Here is a 21,843-nt window from a genome sequence, read left to right as displayed (position 1 = left end):
CTATAATTACAGTAAACAAACAAGAGCGCAGAAAGATGCTAGCCTCTACTGGCACACAGCATTTTACATTGATTTTTGGCAGGAATCCTGTTGGATTGCATTATGGCACAAAACAGAAAGAGGGCACTGTTTTTCCAGAGCAAACGGATCTAAAACTTTAAAAGGTTTCTGGCAGAAGGAATCGAAGGGAATGGGATTCATGGGAAATGTGGTCTTAATGTTAAGAAACATTAGCATTAACAACCACTGGTGTGAGATGATGGAGGTTACCTTATCCATTTGACAACAAGACATTGATGTTTAAAAATGATACACAGGTAAGTGCCTATTTGTAACCCTGGATGCGTTGTCACTCCCTTACTAGTCGGCACGGGAGCGGGTGTTTAAACGTTTAGCGGCATCCCTAGTCTCAACAGTTATAATAATGCCAGGATCAGACTACACAATATTTTTTGTCGTTCACGATGTCACCATGTCAGACGAGGCCATCATACTGCCATAAATTCGTGACATGTCTTGGTCGGGAGACTGGCCACACTACAAGTGTATTCTCACTTAACACTGACAGAGCATCGTATGCCACCGTCATCACGTCATCTGCTGTCGTCAGCGAGTTCACAGGTTGTCGGGGGAGGCGGACCTGTGAACGAAATCTCCCAGCATGCATTGAGGCCAATACATTGACAAGAAATAGCAACCAAATCAGCCTAAATACTTAATAGGCTAAAGTGGTAGATAGAAATAATGTTTATGTTAGCACAACATGCAATTGTAGAACATTTCAATATTGGACAAAATAAAACATTGAAATCCAAACACAACCCTATGTGAAACATGTATGTAATCCAGGTGCTATATATATCCCTCGCGGAATTAACGTTATTTGGATGAGTGACAGCCTCTACTGTGATGCACTGTGATGTCCGCTCCAGCCTCCAACCTACTTCATGTGCACGCCCACTATTTTCTTGCCAGCTGCTGCAAGACGAGAAGGAAGAGAAACGAGCATGCAGCCGACTCTGCTGAGCGCATGTTATTTGTAGTGAGCAATGCCCATTGCCCAGGCGTTTAAACGCAAATTAAAACACCCTGGCCATTTTATCTCTTTTATTCTTTTGAGCGGAGCGGTGAGTGCGATAGGGTGGAATCTGTATCGAGCGGGAGCGGTCTCCCCAGGACCTGATACCTGTCTTCCGGGGTGTCAAACTAGGCGAAACCATGTCCAAAAGACTGACATGCCAGTCTTTTCGTCAGGGCGTCGTGAGGCGTCCTAGACGTCCCGACGCTGGTCTTGATTATGTCACACTACAAGAGGTGAAGACGGCCGATCGTCGTCCCCGACGGTCATATTCGGGCCCGACGCTGAAAATCTGTCGCGCACGACCAAATCGGTCTAATATCGGGCTGAATTCGTGTAGTCTGAACCAGGCATAAATAACGCTCTCCTTTCCCTCAACAACCAGTCGAGGTGCCCTTGATCAAGTCACTTAACCACCAGCAGGGGAGCTGCTCAGCTGGCCACAGTAGAAGACCGCCAACAACAATGTGTGTGACTGGATCTATATGGAGGTGAAGGAGGATGAAAAAGAGCAAACCTGACTTGTAAATAGAAGATCAAAGAAAAGGTGAGATGGCGGACCCTGCTGGCTTGAGATGTAATAGTGGGAGAGATGTAGCAGTGAACACATGGGATTCAGCCCTGACCTCTTCACAGACAATGGCCTGCAGAATACTTGACGTCTTTCTCTCACTGAAGTGTTTTGCCCTTGAAACAACCATTCGGGAATTCTTTCATAGTATAGATTCTCGTATAGGTTAGGACTTGCTGATGTGAAGCCATCTCCTTTCAGGTTAAAGACCGTACTGCAATTCTGCTGTACCTAAAGCTAGAAAGCCTTTTCCTCCTGTGTGAATGAACTAGGCTATAAGCACACCTTCCAAACACACTGAAAGCAACTGTTTTCTCCTCGAGTCAGCAGAGCATATTGTCAGTCCCGGCCTCGTCAGCCTCACTTCCACCCCAACACTGTCTTGTCATCTTGATGAGCCGTCTACCTTGTTTAGCTTCACTATTCGCCTATTTCACATTCAAAGCTGCCATTTTATGTCGAAAATGCAGGAAGTAACACGATATAAAAATTAGAGGTCCTGCTGTTGACATAAATTGTATACAATTAATTTGCCTGCCTGCGTGCGTGTGTGTATGTATGTATGTGTGTGCGTGTGTGTATGTACTGTATGTATGTGCCCCTGCATGTGTGTATGTGTGTTGCTTGAGTGTGAGTGTGTTGGTTTGTGTGTGTGTGTGTTAATGTGTGTGTGCGTGCGTGCGAGCACGTGTATCTGCATATGTGTGTGCTTATTCACAGGCCATGGCTGACCGCTCTGTATTCTCCCTACAATAGGCCGCCTCCCCCCTCCCTCCCCTCTGTGCCTCCTATAGGAAAGGACTAAGTGAGCACTTATAGCTGCCTTGCTAGTGCATAGGAGGCTGATTAACGGTGTTTAGATAGAGAACCCTGGTGGCTTCAGTCTACTAAATCATATGGTGGAGGGTTTATTTTGTCAAGTAAAGGAAAACCTGGGCGTCTGGGTAGTGTAGCGGTAGATTCCCTGCCTACCAACAGGAGGGTCAGAGGTTCGCGCCCCAGTGTTACCCCCGGCTTGGGTCGGGCGTCCATACAGGCACGATTGGCTGTATCTGCGGGTGGGAAGCCGGATTTAGGGTGTGATTGATGTGTCCTGGTCGCTGCACTAGCGCCTCCTCTGGTCGATCGGGGCGCCTGTTCGCGGCGGAAGGGAACTGGTGGGAATTGCGTGATCCTCCCACGTGCTACGTCCTACCGGTGAAGCTCCCCGCTGTCAGGTGAAAAGAAGCGGCTGGCAACTGCGGATGTGTCGGAGGAAGCATGGTGCTAGTCTACGGGGCAGCAGGGGGAAATTGGCCAAGTACAATTGAGGAGAAAATGGGGCGGAAATCAGAAAGAAAAGTAAAGGAAAACCTTTCTGGTGTTTGTCACTGGTTCCTTCTGCACAGGAAATGACAAATAAAAATGGGAAAATCGTCATTTTATCGGCACGTTTAAAATAGCGGTATTAAAATAATAATACATTTCCACTATTTTGTTGACAATGTTAGATCTTTTGTTGTTTTTGTACCAATGACGTCCTTCTTTGTCTCAGGTGGCAATAACCAATGATTGGCAGCCAGATCACTGACAAGTCATGAGTCAATTATTCCTCAAGTCTGAATGAACAATATAATGTAGCTTATGTTAGAGTTGATAGCTGGGAATAATTGTTGAGCTGTGCGGCTCAATATGTATTATTATGTGGCACAACAATGCTAGGGGTTGAATTCCCACTGGGGCAACTTGTATGCTCTTGAGGCATATTAAAGTGCTTTGGATCAAAGCATCCTCAAATGGCATGATGACTACTGTATATAAACAATTAGCTGTCAGATATAGTTTACCAACTAAACACAGCTGAAATAGCTGGAAGCCCCAGGGAGTTCAGTCATTCATTAAAATACTGTACTGTACTGTAAAATCACATAGCTTCATAGGCCCAGACCATGACTGACATATTTGTGTACACTACACCCCTGGGTATACACTGTCATGAAATGGGCCATTTTCACTGTGCCATTTTGGAGAAATTGATAGTCAAAGTCTCAATTCTGACATTGAAAATGTTGTTTTTTCTTGATTTTCTAAGTAGGCTACAGTATGTCATTATATTTTCATTAGGTCCTTGTTGAACTACCATGTCTGAAATGTCTTTGGTAGCCAGTGTCCCGGATTTACTTTTTCTGTTTCACTGTACATTTCAAATGATGTGTGCAAATGTTTTGCTAGTACTGTGGAAGATTAATTTCCAGGTGAGTCGTTTCATTGTATCACATTAAATTGATTGTTTTGATTTTGATATATGTTCCGTTGTTAACACGCCGTTCATTTGTTAACACATCATGTGACAGACCACCAGAACATGATGGTTCAACTTCTCACAAGTAAAGCCTTAAACTGGCAATTCCAAAATATCAATTGCAAGCCCACTGCTGTTTGGCGCCAGGAGGCCATGGTGACATGTCACTCTGTTTTCACATTGCTACTGAATATTTAATAGGTTTACATCTGGTGAACATCGTTTGCACTGTCTCTCACTGTGAGGCCCAGCTACCCTCGCCTTGAACCGTGAGTGAGTGAAGTGCTGCTACTGCAGGTTGTGAATATATGCCTCTAGCAGCAGAGTCGCCACGACAAAGTCCTGTACTTTGCAATTAAAATGTGCCTCAGACATGTCAGGAGTTTGGAAAAAGTTGATTATTCCATCAACATAAATCTCATCATTACTCTAAGCTTTTTCAAAGATTGCCCCTCGGGCTGTGAAACATTTTCTTTCTGTGGCAGATTCTTGGCTCCTGAAACCTGCTCTGCAAGCGGCGCACAATGCCAGCAGCGTCAAAGCTGGAGATGCAGAGTTATTCCAGGACAAAGCTGGAGACGCAGAGTTATTCCAGGACAAAGCTAGAGATACAGAGTTATTCCAGGACAAAGCTGGAGATACAGAGTTATTCCAGGACAAAGCTGGAGATGCAGAGTTATTCTAGGACAAAGCTAGAGATGCAGAGTTATTCCAGGACAAAGCTGGAGATACAGAGTTATTCCAGGACAAAGCTGGAGATACAGAGTTATTCCAGGACAAAGCTAGAGATACAGTTATTCCAGGACAAAGCTAGAGATACAGAGTTATTCCAGGACAAAGCTAGAGATACAGTTATTCCAGGACAACGCTGGAGATACAGAGTTATTCCAGGACAAAGCTAGAGATACAGTTATTCCAGGACAACGCTGGAGATACAGAGCTATTCCAGGACAAAGCTGGAGATGCAGAGTTATTCCAGGACAAAGCTGGAGATACAGAGTTATTCCAGGACAAAGCTGGAGATACAGAGTTATTCCAGGACAAAGCTGGAGACACAGAGTTATTCCAGGACAAAGCTGGAGATGCAGAGTTATTCCAGGACAAAGCTGGAGATACAGAGCTATTCCAGGACAAAGCTGGAGATACAGAGTTATTTCAGGACAAAGCTAGAGATACAGCGTTATTCCAGGACAAATCTAGAGATACAGAGTTATTCCAGGACACCGAGGACATGCAGGCCTATTATACTGCGCCGCTGTTCTCCATTCGCTTCCATTATTCTGTGCTGATAAATGACTTTCACATCCGCTGGCGGTGAGAGCCACCCTGCCTATTCATCTGCTCTCCATTCAAGGCTCTGCAGGTCGAGCAGAGAAAGACCTACAGTAGCATGAGTGAGTGGTTCACTGTCGAGGAAAAGAACACATCCCCATACACTATTCTTCCACAGGTTTGAATGAACGCCAGCTGTCTGTACGCTACGCACAGCGGTGTGCAGTTGGTTATGTGTATTTACGTTCCGACAGTCCTCGAGTTGCACTTTTAGCTGTGTTGTCGGAGGCTCCGTAAAGCCCTTTATGATGGACCATGTTGGCTTTCTTTCCCGATTTGACTCGAGAGAACCGGTTACACGCCCAGCTATCAAATAGCGGAGCGTTTTGGAGCTGTCGCATTTACTGTCCCATGAATTGCAATTCTATTTTCTTTCAAGGAGGGACGAGGCGATTACTTGCATCAGAGTAAAAGTCATATTTTTCCAGTTGAATTGAGGGGGGGGGGGGTATCGCTCCCCTCTCTCTAAGTCGTCCTGACTCCTGCTTTCACCGTTTCCACGGAAACCACTCGGCCTACAAAAACTTGAGCTGTGAGGGGAACAGAGACCCCCCCCCCTTCCTCCAAAACAAGGGAATGTCATGACTCCCAATGCAAATAAACATAGGCTACAGCAGCATGTAGAGAGGGGAGTTCTTTTACCTTGGCCTGCATCCAGAGACGCAGCCAAGAAGCAAAACTCCTGGCTCGCAGCCTGACTGACTGGTAATTCAGGATGGAAGGCATGTCAGCAACAGTCCTGTGTCTGTGCTGTCACATCCCATCTCTCAGTCTGTGTCTGTGCTGTCACATCCCATCACTCAGACAGTCTGTGTCTGTGCTGTCACATCCCATCTCTCAGACAGTCTGTGTCTGCACTGTCACATCTCATCTCTCAGTCTGTGTCTGCGCTGTCACATCCCATCTCTCAGACAGTCTGTATCTGTGCTGTCACATCCCATCTCTCAGACAGTCTGTATCTGCACTGTCACATCCCATCACTCAGACAGTCTGTGTCTGTGCTGTCACATCCCATCTCTCAGACAGTCTGTATCTGTGCTGTCACATCCCATCTCTCAGACAGTCTGTATCTGTGCTGTCACATCCCATCTCTCAGACAGTCTGTATCTGTGCTGTCACATCCCATCACTCAGACAGTCTGTATCTGCACTGTCACATCCCATCACTCAGACAGTCTGTGTCTGCACTGTCACATCCCATCACTCAGACAGTCTGTATCTGCACTGTCACATCCCATCACTCAGACAGTCTGTATCTGCACTGTCACATCCCATCACTCAGACAGTCTGTGTCTGCACTGTCACATCTCATCTCTCAGTCTGTGTCTGCGCTGTCACATCCCATCTCTCAGACAGTCTGTATCTGTGCTGTCACATCCCATCTCTCAGACAGTCTGTATCTGCACTGTCACATCCCATCACTCAGACAGTCTGTGTCTGTGCTGTCACATCCCATCTCTCAGACAGTCTGTATCTGTGCTGTCACATCCCATCTCTCAGACAGTCTGTATCTGTGCTGTCACATCCCATCTCTCAGACAGTCTGTATCTGTGCTGTCACATCCCATCACTCAGACAGTCTGTATCTGCACTGTCACATCCCATCACTCAGACAGTCTGTGTCTGCACTGTCACATCCCATCACTCAGACAGTCTGTATCTGCACTGTCACATCCCATCACTCAGACAGTCTGTATCTGCACTGTCACATCCCATCTCTCAGACAGTCTGTGTCTGCACTGTCACATCCCATCACTCAGACAGTCTGTATCTGCACTGTCACATCCCATCTCTCAGACAGTCTGTGTCTGCACTGTCACATCCCATCTCTCAGACAGTCTGTGTCTGCACTGTCACATCCCATCACTCAGACAGTCTGTATCTGTGCTGTCACATCCCATCACTCAGACAGTCTGTATCTGCACTGTCACATCCCATCACTCAGACAGTCTGTATCTGCACTGTCACATCCCATCACTCAGACAGTCTGTATCTGTGCTGTCACATCCCATCTCTCAGACAGTCTGTATCTGTGCTGTCACATCCCATCTCTCAGACAGTCTGTATCTGCACTGTCACATCCCATCTCTCAGACAGTCTGTGTCTGCACTGTCACATCCCATCTCTCAGACAGTCTGTGTCTGCACTGTCACATCCCATCTCCCAGACAGTCTGTATCTGCACTGTCACATCCCATCTCCCAGACAGTCTGTATCTGCACTGTCACATCCCATCTCCCAGACAGTCTGTATCTGCGCTGTCACATCCCATCACTCAGACAGTCTGTATCTGTGCTGTCACATCCCATCACTCAGACAGTCTGTATCTGTGCTGTCACATCCCATCGCTCAGACAGTCTGTATCTGCGCTGTCACATCCCATCACTCAGACAACCCATCACTCCACTTCGCAGCAGCACTCGGCTTTGATCTGGCTGAATACACCCAGTAACACTGTCCTCTTTTAAGCCGGTAAGTGGGTGGATGTTGCTGACTCTTAATCTGTATATCTACACGGTTCCCTTCTCTGTGATCAAGCTGGCGAAAAACTTCAACTGGAGCCGCGGGGGCCCGCGAGTGTGTTTGGCAAAGGAAGGGCATGGATTTATGAAGCATAATTAGCGCTAATAGCCCCAGGGCTTGCAAGGTTTCTTTTCAACACTGCTTATGTAAATATTATCTTAAGGCTCTGTGTAAATTAAACAGTTCCAGTTGCTGGCGTCGCCCGGCGCAGAGCGACACAGAGCCAGGAGGCAGATGATTGGACAAGAAGAAAGATACACTCACAGAGGAAAGAAAAGCTGCTTTTGCTGCGTGATGAAGCTCGGGTGAACAATGATAATAGCTTCACAGATGGGACGCCCCAGCAGCTCTATAAGTCACTCTGTCGGTCGCTCGGGCCACAAAAAGATCATCACCCTTTAGCGGGCACAGTTTTCATCCTAGGAGGCTGGAATTTGGCATGGAGGTCAAGTGTGTGTGTGTGAAGGTGTGTCTTTGAGTTCATGGCAATTGGCTAAAAGGGCGGGAGGGGATGCTGGGCAATCTTTGAAATGCAGGATGGCAGGGGCAGAGGGCTGACATTTGGCATGGAGGTCAAGGGTGTGAAGGTGTGTGTTTGTGTTCATGCCTATTGGCTAAAACGGGGTGGTGGCCCCACACTGGGGGAAGGGGGGGGATTTTTGAAATGCAGGCTGGCAGAGGCAGAGTAGGATGGCCTGTATATACTATATGCGGTCGCAACTATGTCGAATTCGTGCCTGCCCCCCCCCCCCCCAGCCCGGTGCAGCATTGTCAAAATGGACTCGTCAAATTCACCGCAAAGAGAAAAAACTAAAGGCGTATCCAGCAGGAAGGTTTAAGAGGTGCTCTCAGGGGTTTGGCTCTGTGCTTGAGCAGTCTGCATGCTATTTTCAGAGTGCAAACAAGAACTAAAGTATGGCCTTTATACATTTCAAAACCCATTGTGTTGTGAATGCTTCTTTTCCCCCCAGAGTATCTGGTTATGCAAATCATTCCAGCGCGAAAGGCTGAGTTTCATGTTTTTTGGGGCCCGGCACCTCGAGCCGCCCAGGCCTGCAGTTAATCAAAATGTATAAAAACTTGAGAGCTTGAGCATATTATGGATTTAGAACGCCTCACTATTGTGGCTTTTCTTTGAATGCTGAAGTTTGCAGCGTTGGCTGGCCAAACGCCAAACAGCGCTGGATCAATAAATAGTCTCCCTCTTCCTCCCATTCTGACTCCAGCATCTGGAGTATATGAATATTGGATTAAGGAGAGATACATGCCACGCATTTCCCCCCCCCCATTGATTTGAGCTCATCAAAAGCTCATTGTGAGGAAGTCTGGTTAACCTCAAATGATCTGGCTTTAGGTCAATTAGGTGGTGAACAAGCCTTCCTGTGCCTGACGCTTTATTAGATGACACTCTGCTGGCTAAGAAGACAGCGGCGACGGGAACATTTAATAAGGGCTATTGATGAAAACACAAAATTACTGTGTCAGCAACAGACTGATGAATTCGACCCCTCTCTGTATCGTTGATGCAGTCAGTCCCTTTAATATACCCGCAGGCAATATTGACTGAAAAATAAACCCAGATTACATGGAGAGTGCTCCGGATCGTTTCTTCAAAGCCATACTTGATTCTATTTCACCACAGCACTAAGAGCTGCTACACATGATCTGAACCCAGATTTAATCCTATCCGCTACTTGATTTTCCACCATTAGTCTCACTCGTATCAGCCTGTGTGCACGTATCACCAGAGATGGCAAAAGTACACACATTCTTTACTTAAGTAGAAGTACAGTTATTTGTGTCAAAAATAAAGTACTGATTCAACTAATTTACTCAAGTAAAAGTAAACAAAAAAAAAAAGTACTCTGAAATGTACTCAAAGTATCAAAGTAAAAAGTATTTCTACCGGCTGTTTCTATGCAAAGCTAATTTAACCTCACACCATATTAATATAATTCAAATACTAAATTTAAACTTAAAAGAACCCCTCCAAACATATTTTAAGATGTAGGCCTAAACTCTACTTTGATTAATAATTTGTGTCTGATATGGTTTGTCCACAAAAAAGTTCTTTCAGGCGATCATTTATATCCTTAAAATGACATCTACTTATTCTCCCTCATTACATTGCATCGTTGATGTGATGTGACACATCTTAGAGGTTTAGCCTCATACATTTTTTTCACTTTGGCACTTTATATAATTGGAAACATCAAATGTGATTTATTTTGAAAGTTGTAACAGCAAGTGGTGTTGTTCACATTGGTTAGCTTGACACGCAAGGGGGACACGTTTTTGGCAGTAGCGTGATAGCTGGGAGCGAGACAAGTGAGTGAGACAGACAAACAATCATTACAACGTTTTTGTCTGTTGTTTGCATTAAAACTAAAGTAACAAGCCTGTTTTGAAAATGGAAGGAGTAGAAAGTACAGATATTTTATTGAAAAGGAATGGAGGGAGTAAAAATAAAAAGTTGTCAGAAAAATAAACTCAGTAAAGTAGGAGATACCTGAAAAGTTTACTTAAGTACAGTAACAAAGTATTTGTACTTCGTTGTTAGTGGTTCATCTTGTTCAAACCGCTATCTTTGACTGAGATTAAAACTTCATCAGAGGGACATACTGCATGACCTGTTAAGGCCACAAAGGGCAATGAACTACCAATGAAGAAGTCATGTCCTGTGCATAATCATAACCAAACACCATGTCAACAGGCTCAGTCAGTTCAGATGTCTATCAGAGTTCGAAAAGCAAGGCAGGAACCACCTCTGAGGGTGGTTCCTGAGGATGCAGCACTGCTGCTGAGAAAGACCTACACCTTTTTAAGACTTTTGGTTCGAGGCAGACAGTCTCTAATTGCAGTATTCTGCCCCCTGTGGGTAAGAGAAGATGAAAGTGTAATGTTCCGCAGCAGCAAAATGGTTATAGGACCAGGGCTGGGTATCGAGAACCAGTTCCAATTTAGTTTCCAAATTGCTTATCAGAATCGATAAACAAGTGAAGTTTGTGTGCCCATAACAGCCTCCTTCAAAACAACAGTTGTTGCCGGAGACTGTTTCTTGAGCGTTCCAAAACAGAGAGAGAAGAAAAGTAATACAATGACTGTAAACAGCTTGTGCAGCATAATGCTGAAGCCACTTACTTGCACGCTGAGTCCAAAAATCCAATATTCACCTACTGTAATTCATTCCTAGATTGTCCATACTTGTTTCTGGACTGCACCAACCGTCACACCAGCAGCAAGTGGATGCTGCCTTCAAATGCGGTTGCAAATCTTGTAATTACGGTTAGAGCGTGCCTCAATAAAGTGATAGAATGTGGTGGTAATTTTTTTTTACTTCAGTGATATGGACCTCCAATTACCAAATGCTAAATGTGCCTTAAGCTGTTCATTCTGAGACAAAAGTAATGATTTATTGAGTAATAAAATGAAGTTAACTCCACTAAGGCCGAATGTTTAAAGAGCCCTTAAAGTAAAACATGTGTTCTTCTTCTTGTTCCTACAGTTAGATGTTTTAGCGTCACTGTGCACAATGATGTCTGTGCAGTGTTTGACACTAGAAGACTGTTTTCACATTCGTCTGCTGAAAGTGGAAAGTTTCTCTGCATGTGCTCACCACTGACCTAAATAACATGGACACAGCTATCCCATTGATCTTGGTCTCCCGTTTGGAGTTGAAACGTTGGCCGTCGCCATCTTGATTTTTCGTCAGCAGAGTCTGAGGGAATGGGTTGATGGTCCTTCCGCAGCTCACGTGAGATGGGAGTTTCCCAGAGCTGCGTAGAAGCCAGAGAGCGTGGTACAAAGAGAGAGTGATAGACTGAAACATCGCTTATTCCTACATTGGCATGTATGACATCACCAATGACATCACAGGAGTAAGTATAACGTCACCGATGCATCATAGCAACAACTATGACATCACCGATGACGTCACAGGTGCACCTGCCGTGATGACATGCTACAGTGACATCATCGTTGGGTCGCTGGTTTGAATCCGGCCCGTGGGTGTTCCCAGGCATGGATGGTCGGTCTCATCAGTCAGTATGAGAGGGCCTTTTCTACAATGACATTGGGCGAACACTGGAGTGGAACAGACCTCTATGTTGAGTTATATGACGGCTTCAGAAAGGCCTGTTTTCCATCCACATGTCAAACATGTCAAAACACTTACACTGGGGGGAGGTGTGTGTGTATGTGTGTGTGTGTGTGTGTGTGTGTGTGTGTGTGTGTGTGTGTATGTGTGTGTGTGTGTGTGGGGGGGGGGGGGGAATGGGGGTGCCACGGAGGCCGATCGTAAATTGGCATTCGAAAGCAAGTTTAGAGAAAAAGCAAACCAGGGGAAGCAATGTCCATATGAAAACAGCAAGCAATGGAGAAAGAGCCCAGAGAAAGTGCTCCGGCCCCACTCCAGCAACAGCGAGGATATAGCCACATTTGTCTCAAAACAAAGCAATAAAACCAGCCAGCCAGGAATTGTTAATTTCCTCTTTGCTTCAATTGACTCAATAAGACCCCCTCCCCTCCCCCCTTGGAGACAACCGCCACCACTTTACAGGTGAAAGAAAGGGAAAAAGAGATACAGTGCCAGGCAGGGGCAGACAAGCAATAGAGGACTCGACTTCCACAAAAGCCCCGGAAGCTAATCTAGACTGCCGTGGAAGAAGTTAATCTAGACTGCCGTGGAAGAAGCTAATCTAGACTGCCGTGGAAGAAGCTAATCTAGACCGCCGTGGAAGAAGCTAATCTAGACTGCCGTGGAAGAAGCTAATCTAGACTGCCGTGGAAGAAGCTAATCTAGACTGCCGTGGAAGAAGCTAATCTGGACTGCCGTGGAAGAAGGTAATCTGGACTGCCGTGGAAGAAGCTAATCTAGACTGCCGTGGGAGTTTTTCATTAGCTTGTGTTCCTGCAGAGTCGCTGCAGATGGAGAGCTAAGTGATATTTTATAACGGTGAGCTCAGAGGCTCCAGTCAGAAGTGGGGAGAGCCACACATATGGGAAACATTACACAGACCCAGCGACTCCTCTCCACCTCGGCCTTCCTCCTCACTTTATGGCGTACCCACTGGAAAGTTTGCACAAAGTGTTGGTTCTTTCTTACTTCAACCCTTCATTATTGTAAGAACCTGTCTTGTTACACAAACGGACAAACATCATCAAGCAATTCTGAAATGACCGTCTCCAGTCAGTCTGGGCAGAAGCATCTCTCCCAGGTCCATATCTTGCGATTTTTGGCGCAGTGGTGGTGCTGGGCAATTGTCGCCGCGGCGTTGACCTGATTGGACGAACAAGTGTTCATCCAATCGGGGGCGACTGTGGCCCTGATTGGACGAACAGCATCTGAACAGCGTCTTCATGCATGGAAAAAACATGGCAGCAAATTTTAAATGTTCTCTTCCTACTCAGTGAAATGTGTTTCTGATGGCATGTGACAGTAGGCCATGCTGCGTCTCCCTCTGCCTTTGTTTTGGGTTTACAACGGTTCGTTTAAAAGATGGGATATGAGTCCGGGAGGCAAGCGGCACGGACCTTATTTGCATAAAGTATCTTTGGAGCTTATGCAAATGTGCAGGTGGGCGGTGCACGCTCCTGGCCTGGCCCACAATGCATTGCACAGCTGCCTCCAATACACATGAATAAGAGCGTGAAAATATTACGCTCAAATGGACAATCACCTTTAGAGGCGTGTCCAAGTCGCTATTCTCTGTAGCACGCATCTGCCCGTTTGTGGGGGCACAAGATGAAATGGGCTGGGTTTAGTGGTATAATTATTCACAGGCATGGTCTGATCTACACAACCAATCATATCCCCCCCTCTCTCTTTTTTAACCTTTATTTATACAGGGGGAGGAGTCTCACTGAGAGCAATACTCTCTTTTTCAGGAGTGCCCTGTTAACATTCACACACACATTCACACCTAGAAGCTGACCAGTACAACCACGGTCTGATCTGCTGGCCACTGAGCAGCTCCACTGGAGTGGTTGCGCTTAAGGGCCTTGCTCAAGGGCACCTCAGTGGTGGTAATGAGGGAGGGGCAAGTGCTGCCTTTTCACTTTTCCCACTCATATTTTTCCTGCCGGTCCCAGGTATTGAACCCGACGACAACCTTCTGGTAATGGAGCAGCTGGCAAGTGAGCGCGGAGCTCTCGGTGGAGGCAACATGGAGGGAAGTTAACATTGTTCATTTGCATAGCATACTACTACTATGTTTCTATCAATCTATCTATATCTATAAAATTGAGTATGTGGGCTCTGTCCACTGTTTGTTTCAAGTTCTGTGTTCGGCCACAGCTATGCTGTTTTACGTACGATCGGGCTGAAATCTTCAGGGTGTGTAAAGGGCACCCGTGCGGGTGAGCTGACGGAGCCTGACTTTTTTAATTAGGGCAGATTAATTGCCATAATTGCCCTAAGGCTGAGGCTATCGTTCAGTGATGATGTCATCAGTGATGTCATCAGTCTGAAGCTATATAAGTGATGGGAGTATAAGGGAGGGACCAGACGCGATGGCTTCCGCCCCTGGGCTGTGCGGGTGACCTGACAGAGGCAGATTTCTTAATTAGGTGATTGCCCTATTTACCTAATGATTTGATGTCATCAGTGATGTCATCAGTGATGATGTGGGCGAGCCTAGGCCTTTGTTCACATCTGGCGCTTAACATAAGCAGAACTGAAGCTTGAGGCAGGCTCAAGCTGAGCTGACGCTTAACTGGTCACACAAGAAGCCTTGTCTTTTCCTCAGCGCCTCGCTCGGCACGCCTTGAACCCGCCCACAACTCCCATTGACTTCATGCCTGGCAGCTTCACGCTTCAAGTTTGGAAAATAGGAGTGAATCCTGAACGATCGCTTGAGTGTGCCTTGAGCAAGGCACGCGCACGGCTGGTGTGAACGGCTTCGCCTGTTAACAAGGACGCCAAAATGAAACTTGTGGGTTCAGCGTAGATTGACCTTAGGTTGAGCGTTGCTTCGGCGTATGGTGTGAACGGGCAAATCTGCAAAGTATCAATTTGTTTTGTGTGGCTGGGGAGTGTGGACTCTAATGATAGCGAAGCTGGTGGAGGGCCAGCGCAGAATTCTAATCACCTCTTTCTGGCACAAAGTCATCCTGTACCTCTGCATAGGCCTACTCCTGTTCCTTGGCAACATTTAATTAGTGTTTGTCCTTCAAGCCTGTGCTCTTCACGGCTATTAAGGCCCTTAAGCCCTTTGCAAATTAATTATAAAAGCCTAAAATACTAACCAATCACAGTAACTCAATGTGGCGCCAGGCACCAGGCCTGACCTTTGACCTAACCCCAGTGTGCTTTTCTCCGGGGACAAAGGGAGTCATGTACTGAGCCGGCACCGAACAAGTGTCTGAAAATGAACTGAGGAAGTTTGGCTCCATAATGATAATGATCGAATGCACCATGTCTCCTCTTTACAATGATGCTGCATTTACATTTGAGGCATCTATAGTTGACCTGCTCATTCAGAGCAAATAACTTCTCTCTCTCTCTCTCTTTTTACAAAGAGAAGAAGAAGTGGGTACTTACTGTAGCATGAGCAGTGATAGCCACCATGGCTGAACAGACAGAGAGAAGAGCGCCACCTACAGAAACTCAAACTTCACCAACAGGAAATTGCTCACAGGAAGGCAAGCTTCTAAAAAGTAAATGCACGATGAGGTGACGTCCAATGCTGACGTGGATCTGTTTCTTTTAGACCACAGTCGTTTATGTTTCACTTCTTTTTTGCCACAGTCATCTACTACTGAAAGACAGCTGACAATGTTTTGCTCATCGAACATCAGGTAAGCATCTCATTAGTAATTTGAATAAGGGCAAACTTGTTTGTTTAGCAAACTTTGCTAAGTTTAGTGATAGCTTAGCAGGTTCATGGTATACTAGCGTGCTGACATACTGTAAGCAGTGCCTGATTTTTGTCCATATAAAGCTTTGGCCGGAGTGCTTGCACCATTATGAAGAAATCATTTAAGTAAAGAGTTATGTCAATTTATAAAACATGTTTGATATAGACATCGTCACTCTTTGGCACTGGCTGAAAGTTGTCCTAGTTGCTTTACTAGTTTCAGTCTATTCTGTACAGTCACGGTCAGGTACAGTAGAGTCCCATGCTTGCTTGTTTGGGGTGTGGGAGCTGCCATCAGCCCAGCGATGTCAAAGACACTGTTGCAGTAATTGCCCGGGAAAACCGAGACAAATATTTCTGTCCACCCAAAATATCAATTCAATACTACAGAAAGAGCTACTACTGCAGGGGAAGACATAAAGAGCCAGGATGACTTAAAAAAAAAAAAAATCTCTATTCACTATTTCCTCGCAGAAAGAGTGATGTTGGGGAAGCCTGATTTCGGGGGAGCTACCATCATTGCGGGACGTCCCACGGGAGCTGAACTGCACACACAGCAACACACTGGCTACCACAGGCAGGTATGGTGTTAAAGTAGGCCAATTAGACTGTGGGGATGGGCTGGTCAGAGCCAGAGCTGAGGAAAGGAGGCCAGCCCCAGAGATGATGAGCATCTATCCTCCTTCACTGTGCTGGCAAAGCCTGCCTGGCACAGCTGTAATGTCACAACTAGGACCTGGAAGTCCCCCCGCCCTCCCACAGAGTCCTGTTCCAGATATGTCATTTAGTATTCTGCTGTACCTGAAAGGTCCTCTTTGCCACAAATTTCCTCCTGAACACACACATTTTTAATTTTCTCTTCATAAAATATATATATATATATATATATATATATATATATATATATATATATATATTTTTTTTTTATAGCACAAAATGGCCATAATAAATCTGTGGGGGGTTGATGAGGCGCCAATGACTCAGCAATTCCTCCTGGTGCTGAGATTTATGGCTTCACTCAGTTTTGGAACAAGAACCATTGGAAGTTCAACTCAGTCTAAATACCCCCCCCCCCCCCCCGCCTACTGGCACGTCCTTTTGATGGAGGACAAGACATTACAGCTACGAAGGCTAAAACGTCTCACTGCGATGTTATTGATTGTGTCGATTAGACGCCACCTTATTCATGAGACATGGAGGGTTCAAAAGATGTCAAATAAAAAAGATACAAAATCACGCAATGCTCCTTGAACATGGTTTCACGCAATCAACTACACAAGTGTTCCATTGGTAGAATCCCCCCAGCCTGCATCAGCAGGAGTAACAGGACTTGATCATATTCCAATATATTTTTAAAGTGAAGAGAGCAAGAATGTGTTAGCAATGCCAGGACTTGAAATTAACACCCACCAAGCTGCCAAATGCAGCTACAAAAAATGGCCTTCCTCCAGCACACTGGAAGCTGAAAATCCAAAATGTCGGTGACCGCCATGAACATTAATGAGAAGTGGCTACAAGCTAATGTTTTACACGTGTGTCTGTGTGTGTGTGTGTGTGTGTGTGCTTGCATGCCCATGTGTGTATGTGTGTGTGTATGTGTGTGTGTGTGTGTGTGTGTGTGCTGTGCATCTATCTAGTCATATGCTAAAAGACAAAGGGCCCTATCTTCGCACCGCATCGTCGAGATTGTACAACTCCAGCCCACAGAATGGGGGCGTTTTGATGCAATTCCTTTGCATTGAATGATGTGATTCATAGGTTTCGCGCCTACGAGCCGATTTGCGCGGCCTTTGCGCGCGCCATGTCCTATCCTCCCCCCTGCACAGCTGGGATCTGGCCTTAGATAGCAGCCAGTTTTGTGACGAATTAGCGCGCCGGTGCAGCTGGGGGTGTGGCCTAAACCAGGCGTGTCCCTTCTAAATCCTGCTGTTATCATGTGATCATGTATGAAGTGCTGAGTAAAGGAATAAAGGCCAGGGGAGAAAAAACAAACGTGTGTGTGTGTGTGTGTGTGTGTGTGTGTGTGTGTCTCTCTCTCTCTCTCTTTCAGCTGCTGTTTGATGGCAGAGCAGAGATATGTGAATATAGCGGGGCCTTGAGGTCAGCGTGGTAAACAATACTTGCCGTGATAAATTCTCCTGTCTGCTCTGTGTGTGTGTGTGTGGTGTGTGTGTGGTGTGTGTGTGTGTGTGTGTGTGTGTGTGTGTGTGTGTGTGTGTGTGTGTGGTGTGTGTGTGCGTGTGTGTGTGTGTGTGTGTGTGTGTGTGTGTGCGTGGTGTGTGTGTGCGTGCCTCTCTCTTTTTGATTTATTCCTTCAGAGAGCGCGAGTAGAAGGCGAAGAGAACACACAGATAAATAATTCACAGGGACATTAACATCAAAGAGGGCCACGGGGAAACAAAAACACCGCCATTTGGTTTGATGTGGCGTTTTGGGTAACCAGACGTGTGGGTGAGTGTGTCTTAGAGTGGCCTTCGCCGAGAGTGCGTCACTGTGAGGCAGGTGGACGTTTAAGTGCACGCACGCACACGCACACACACACACACACACACACACACACACACACACACACACACACACACACACATCTCCATGTCACTGTTGGAGACAGGGGGTGCAGATCAGAGAGGAGGGGGGGGCCTAATTGATGCTGATGTTTTTCTATAGCTTCAATTGCAACTGCTTCTCCCCCGGGGTTGGCCGCGCGCTCTCAGAACCACTGACTGTTGTGTTGATGATAAATAGTTGGAAATTAGCCGCCAGTTGATTGTGTTGGTGGCGAACATGCCCCCGGGGGACATGCCCCCGCCCTCGGGGGACATGCCCCCGCCCCCGGGGGACATGCCCCCGCCCTCGGGGACATGCCCCCGCCCCCGGGGACATGTCCCGCCCGTGAATTGCTCTGTGTGGCGGCAATGTCTCATCAAGCGCTGTCATAACAGAGCCATCCGTCGCAGCGGAAGGGTCCTGGCTAATTGCCGGAGGCCACAGACGCCTCTCTCCTCGATTCATCTCTTTTCCCAGTGTCTGTTACAGTGTTCAGTGCAGACTCATATGGAAATATGAATTATGGCAACAACAAACTTAGCTTACAAGGCTAATTTGATTGGAGTGCACAATAAAGATGAATTGAGCCAAAGTGATGCTGGTGTTTGTTTTGTTTTTTTCCCCAGTGGCAGCCTAAAACATAGGCTACATGTTGTCACTGTCTTGCTAAACATGATTTCGAGGTTTATGATGAAAAATGTAACTAAAACCTTTATGACTTTTGAGGTGTTTTCTGAAAATCGCGTAAAAAAAAACACATTTACTCTTCAAAAGTCATAAAAGTGGGTCCCGTTTGTGAGATTATTATCTTGCTGAACACAAAGTTCGCTGTTTCATAAACTTTTGTTAACCACAGACCTTATTTCATACATTTAATCACAACTCCCATACAAAAATCCCATAGTCTATCCCCCCTATGAACCAGCTATGAACCAGCAGTGCAGGACTTCCGGGGTAAGCCTACAAAAATATGTCATCCCTGCGGTACTCTATTGGGACTTACGTGACTAAGATAAGAAAATCAGCTTTTTTCTCCCAAATATAACATAAGCATTGGCAAAAACGTTGGCTAAGAACACTGTTTTTTGTCACTATTCTGTCAAATGTGACATTAGACTACTGGAAATAAACAGAAATAACAAGCTTTTGGGTGGTCAGAGGATGCTGCCTTGGCGCTCATTTGGAAGTTGGAAATCTGCAGCATTCATAGAGATAGGCTATGGCTTGCAAGTCAAGTTAAGTCAAGTCAAGTTTTTTTTGTATAGCCCTAATTCACAAGGATGTCTCAGAGGGCTTCACAGAGAATATGTCTAGCTAAATCTAGCTGACAATAACAATTACAGTAATAACATGGTTGAACAATCTTATGATAGAGACAGAGGGAAGGAGCGAGGGAGGAGAGAGAGCAGGGAAAGGGGGAGGTAGGATGAGAGAGCAGGGGAAGGGGGGGAGAGGAGAGAGAGCACAACAGACAGGATATACTGCAAAGATTGATTGAGAAAAACACTAACCGCGATCTTTTGATCACAACTTGCGGTCCTATACTGTATTTATGAAGGTCGTATTTTTGCGAATTTCTTGTCTTTGTAATAAGACGAAAGCTGAAGGTCTCGTGTTTTCTAAACGGTGTCACATTCATATATCCTATAAATAAATATTCTTCCATCACAGCTTTTCTTCTTCACGATCCTGGATCAGGTACCACTGGGCCATTATCTTGAGTTAGAAGCGTCGGTTGTGTTTGCTTTATTACCCCTCAAACATTCGTATTAATATTCTACGCATGCATCTTTGCAGTATCAGAAGAGAATAGTGGTAATACCCTTACACATGTCAACATGTTATGATAATTTGCCTGTAAATCTTGTGATTATATGGATTAGCAGACACTCTCTAGCTCCATCTATCTCTATGTCTTGTGATTACTTGTGTTTGCTATTGTAATGTGGTGTGAGAGCCAGGCCTAGAATACTGAAGGATATTATGGGTGACAGATTTAGACGGATAATCTCCTCTGAGGATTTAACAAAAATTTACCGGATGACTTATCTCTTCGTCCCACATCATTAAAGTCTATAAAAGGAGGATTTATAGACTTCAAATCATGATTACAAGGTGATGATCAATATCGGGAACTCTTGAGTGGTTACTAAGAAACCGAGATATCTTACTGAACAGAAAGGATTGTGTAAAATGTTAATACTCTGTTAACATTTACAGCTCTTTCCCTTTATTTTTAGACACACACACAACACACACACACAGTCACACACAGTCACACACAGTCACACACACACACACACACACACACACACACACACACACACACACACACACACACACACACACACACACACACAGTACAGGTGGTAAATGTGCTGATGGCAGCAAAAGGACATTCATACATGATTTAGCCTCACGCTACCTTGTTGCCTCGACGCATCGAAACATCCCCGTGTCTGGAGCGCTGTGTTACCCTGGAGATGCTGTTCTGCCGCGTCCTAAAATGCCCTTCTTCCTGTTACCATGACAACCTGGGAGACCGCAAGGCAAAGCTGAAGTAACCGTGCGAGGCAGCTGGATTCACGCAAGATCATGATGAGATCACAATCACACGACAAATCCATCGTGCCACGCCGCAACCTATTGGTTTGAATCAGAATCACCGGTGGATCGCAACCAATCGGCATCCAGAGGCAGCTGCATGCCGGATGTGGGCGTGACGCCCAGCGAGAGCGAGCCCGTGATAAGATGTGAGACACACACGGCTCATCCAATCATCTGCCAGATCTGTTTTGAAAGTGTCTGCTCTTTGAAACGGTTTCCCGAGCAACTCGTTCCCAGGTGGTTATGTGAAAACAAACCTTCTGGCAGCGTCAGGTTACAATTGCAGCCCAACCTGGTCCAAAAGGCCTCCCTCTCTTTTGAACCTTATCATGAACTCTATGAGTGTTGAGTTTCCTTGGGACAAACATATCTTGCACGGTTCAAGTTGTGCTGCAATAGTTATACTGTCGTAATAAAATCATGACTTCTAAATCATTGTGACTAAGGAACAACCTCCAGTTCTGAAAGAGGAAGCCAAACGCAGAAAACCTGCATTCTTTCAAATCCCCTGCAGAGGGCAACTCCACTGTCTACAAACAACTTCAATCGCTAGTGTAAAGTCTTCTTCAGTGCCTAAGTCACGCCTCTTCCGGGGTCCACATGGAACCTAAGGAAGTGAATTCCACATTAATTTCTTTCATTTAATGAACCTTTCATTTAACCAGGAATATTCAGTAATTCTGAATCTCTTTTACAAGGCCGTCCTGGTCAAGACAGCAGCATAGCTTCACATAAAGTAAGCATTCAAAGATTCACATAAAAGAACAGACACAAAACAACAAATTAGCAGAGTTCAGTAAAAGGGCATTCAGTGGTCAAATAGTCCTTATAATCTTCCATGCTTAGAAAATAATCTACCGTAGTTTAAATTGACTCTGTAGCTCACACCAAGACGAGGGTGCAAAAACTGTAGAAGCACTTTCACCAAAGACATTTTTTTCTCTTCTTTTTCTTATTGGGTCCAAGTCAAATGTTTTATGGTCACTCTGCTCTGGGTCAGTCAGCGCTCTGGGACTCAAACTGTCCTACAGACATCCTGAAGCAGGTCCGA

Source organism: Poromitra crassiceps, assembly GCF_964638095.1.
Source record: "Poromitra crassiceps genome assembly, chromosome: 10".
NCBI classification, from domain to species: Eukaryota; Metazoa; Chordata; class Actinopteri; order Beryciformes; family Melamphaidae; genus Poromitra; species Poromitra crassiceps.
This window is presented reverse-complemented; position numbering follows the sequence as displayed.